Source organism: Adiantum capillus-veneris, chromosome 18, assembly GCF_014529385.1.
Source record: "Adiantum capillus-veneris isolate H3 chromosome 18, ASM1452938v2, whole genome shotgun sequence".
NCBI classification, from domain to species: domain Eukaryota; kingdom Viridiplantae; phylum Streptophyta; class Polypodiopsida; order Polypodiales; family Pteridaceae; genus Adiantum; species Adiantum capillus-veneris.
In genome coordinates this window covers 28,789,211-28,793,462 of record NC_140948.1, presented here as the reverse complement: position 1 = coordinate 28,793,462, position 4,252 = coordinate 28,789,211, and the positions used below count along the sequence as shown (strand labels likewise).

At 41.5% G+C, this 4,252-nt stretch overlaps 1 pseudogene; it reads left to right on the top strand.

The window, feature by feature from the left end:
• Window positions 1-503: 503 nt before the first annotated feature.
• On the top strand, window positions 504-755 carry LOC147435406 (uncharacterized; annotated as a pseudogene).
• Window positions 756-4,252: the final 3,497 nt, after the last annotated feature.

The following is a 4,252-nucleotide window of genomic DNA, read 5'->3' as shown; positions in this document are numbered from 1 at the left end:
GTGGTTGTGGCTACCTCCGTCCTCAAGGCAATGCTCTCGTTCATGTCTACTTAGCATCCCTACGTCTGCCTATCCTTGTTTGCACTGCATTCGTGTCTTTGTTTGCACTAGGTAAGTCGTGTTTGCCCATGGTCCATTCGTGTTTGTGCAAGGTAGTTGTCTTTGACTATGCACAATCATCTACATGCATGTAGCTACATGTGTGATGCATCATGTCAAGTATGTGAATGCACTGATCAATGGGAATTGCTTAATGAAAATTTTGGGGACTTTGAACTTTTGTTGCTAGCTAGTTGAACAATGGCAATCAGCTATTCAATTTTTAAGTTTTGTCCTAATCATTTTTTGTCATGTTCAAGGGAAAGCTTGCAATGAAAACTATTTTTGCATTGATGTAGCATTGGTCTGGGTTATATGATTTTAGTGCACTACCCATAATCATTTCTTTTGTGGGTTTAGTGCAGAGACGTGTCAAGGAGTTTTTGAATTAGCTTAGTGTGATGATGGCTGATATTGACAATGATGAGAAGGCTTTGCATAGCAACAAGGGTAAGGAGGTGGAGGAGGAGGATGAGCCAGGGTGCGATAAAGATGACCTGGAGGAGGTGGAGGAGGAGGATGAGCGCGGGTGTGATAAAGATGGTTTGGATGCTAAAGATGGTTTTGGGGACAACTATGAAGAGGCCATTGATCATAAGAGTGGTGGATAGGAGGAGGTGGGTCTAAGAATGAATCATCTACATCTAGCTCCTTGATTGGCTGGGGAATACACCAGAGGTTGAGGTCCTTGCACCCACCATCCTTGTTGATTTGCTAGCAGCCGCACTCATGACACTAAGGATGCTAAGGATGTTCCACCACCACCATCCACGGGTGAGATCGAGTATGTCGAGCCCATGTCTTCCTCCCCAGGTCAACAAACCACGGATGCATTTACCAAGTTTTCTTCAATGACCGTGAACATCAATTTCCAACAGCATGATGAGGTAATATATCCCTTGCAAACCCTTTCAATTTGTTGGTAATTTCCAAATTTTGAGATTTTCAATTTTTTTTAGATTTTCATTTGGAGAAATGCATGGCATGTGTGGCATGAGTGGCTCTCAATTACATCCTGCAAAAGATTCTTACTATAACAATGAGGAAAAAATATATGGCTTCTCCTTTAGAAGCAAACTCGGCTCCTTCCACATTGTTGCTTGTGCCTGAAAACACCCATAGTAGACGCCTTAGCCGAAGGAACAAAGACCATATTAGGATCAACCACCTGTCCTTTGTCAACACCAGCTACTTGAGGCAGGCCATGACCAAGCCGTGTCAAGGTAACATGAGTTTGGATCTATCTAATCGAGACCTTTGCAGGCATTTCAATCTCATTGGGGACAATCAAACTAGAGATGCTATTTCTTGAGATAAGCGAGTGACTTAGAATGACAGGTTTTAGCTTGATGTCACATTTGTGCGTGTCCTTCTCAAAGGTTTGTAGAAGACCTCTCAAGTCATAGATTAGTCATCGATATATTCCTCAATGCTCAATCTGTCTCCCCCAATCTTCATGGTTTGTGGTGCCTCTAAAGACGATGACCCTTGTTCCTCGGCTTCATCTAGGAATTGGACATCTACTACCTAGCTAAGAGCATGCAAACTATCAAGGGTTGGGAGAATAGTTTGCAGGTGAGGGAAGTGCCTTTCAGCTATTTGCCGGATCCCATAAAGGTGCTTGCACTCTGATCCCCTGGGGAGATCACCTAATAAAAATGTAACCTATCACGTGAGTTCAACAGAAGGGTATTTAAAGTTCTTGAAACTTACAAAAATTATATATACAGAAGGACATTATTTTTTTCAAATTTGAAAAAAACTTACAGATTTTAAAAGAAGAGGGTACATTATATTCTTAACAAAATTCACAGATAAGGGGTTTTACAAGCATGTATTGAACGCACGTGATATGGTAGTTTTATACATAGTGAACCCCCCGAGTCTGATCCCCAATCTGGTCAATCACAGTAGCCGCATTGCATGCTCACATGACACCACTTCAATGTAGATGACATGATTATGATTTGAAGCAAAAAGTTCTCTCATCTATCACTTCAAGCATGGAGGAGTCACTCTCAAATCAATTCCTACTTTTGTTGGAAGAACTTGAGCAATATTCCATCGATGGATTTTCCATGAAGCAAATCTTTGACAAGCGCATGCAAGAGAACCAAAATTGTTCCATCTATCTTTGCATTGAGTAGATTATAGTTGATATACTACCATAATCTCTTAACTAGGTTTTCAGTATCAACATTCCCATGTGGAAATAAACGCCCGAACCTTGGCCACCTTCTCCGCCACATACACATTGGACAACACTAGCCATAACGCTGTTTACTCTCGTGTAATGAGTATGTATGCGATATCTTCATGTATCCCCTATCAAATATCTCCTCAATTGGTGCATGCATTAGGTTTGGCAAAGTGATTATACACATCATCTTGCTTGTCTTTAGAGACATGCACAGACAAGTTGACACCAATGTAAATGTCCACTTGTATTTGGATGACATGCGAAGAAAAAAGTGTGAATATTGACCAATTGATGGATCACAAACCTGTGGCAAGAGGTTCTCCACCCATGCCTTCTTCACATGAAAACAACAAAGCAACACATTGCATGCTACTTGTTGCCGCCCCACTTCTTCATTTCAAATCTAGCAGTGAGGGTCTTCATGAACCACCTTGAGAATTGCTTCCAGCTCCTATCAATTCTTGTCGATTACAATGGCAAGAGGCCGAACTGCACCTAGCCTCACAAACACCATCTTGAAGATCAATTCCAAGGCCCATTTTTCTTGGCTAGTACCCACATCACTTGTGCACAACATCAACCATATTAGAATCACGACATCTTTTTGGTTGGGTAAGATAGAGAGTACATAGAAAGGAAACACAAAGAAGTTTGTCTTAAATGTGCTATCTATGGCCTATGCATTATGTCGTGAGAACGGAAGAGCCATTTCCCGCATCCACTCATCTTGAATGATGAAGATGAAGGGCCGTCTACTTTCATCAGATGCTTGCGGGTTGTACGGCTGCACAAAAATGACTTGATACAAGACACTATGGTATGAGCAAGACAAATTGAACTTAAGGCAAGAAGATGAGCATCCAATGCTACCTTCTTTATGTCTTACAAGCAAAAAACTTTTGCAAGCATTGCAGCCCAATCATGGTCTACAAAACCTCCTAAAATTACACCAAATTATTGATTAGCCAGTGATCATCCCTAACCAAAACCCATACAAAATGGACACACACTATCCATGAAACATTTTTATACACAGCTTTGTGGCCATTGATGTACCTTGTACACGCATTTGATGTAGCAACATTTGCACCTCTTTTGAAATCATAAAAAAATGGTAGATTGTGCAATCTAACTTAGATGCATTCTCTATATGAAAAGTCTCCATTGACCACAAGAGTTTTGCAGCATGTTGGCATGTTCCAATGTCAAACAAGTCATCCATGAAACATGCCACAATGGATGGATGCCTTGGCAAGTGGTAGAGGTTAGTGCACAAACCAAGCTGGTGCCCCTCATGAGTACCATGGACCATGATAATCACCTTGTGTCCATCATGAAAGCGTTGCACCACCACCTTGAATGGACACCCGCATCTCTTAGACCTTTCTTTTTGCCTTTTGTTTTCAAGGCTATTCCTCCTTTCTTTCACACCTCAGTGACACATGTATTCCTGTATTGACATGTCCACTCCCCGAGCCTTTATTGACCGAACTAGCAATTAACCTCGTTTAATACTTGATCATGATGGACGTAAGCTCTTACTCTACTCAAGACAAACATGCGTCAATTGAAATGCTTGAAGAGGACTTGGAGTTTCTTCTCTCGGGCCAAAAAGACATATCATAGTGAATAGCCTTCCCTTTGAGCATGCAACCACAAGCAACAATTGAGTCCCTTATGTACTCAAGAGAGATGCCATGCTTTCTTTGATCTGTGCACCATTCTGTTTGAATTGCACTAATGGTGGCATACACTCCCAAGTGTCTTCCATCCCTTGAAAGACAATGGGCTGGATGGACTATAAGCTCCCATCCTTCAATGTAAGGTATCTTCAAGCCAAATGATTTCAATCACATGTGGCATTGCTGGGAGCCTCCTTCTGTGGTAAGCCTCAAGTCTGTTCTAACCCTGTTCCATTTATTTAGGTCCATAAATCCTCATGCATCATGTGAC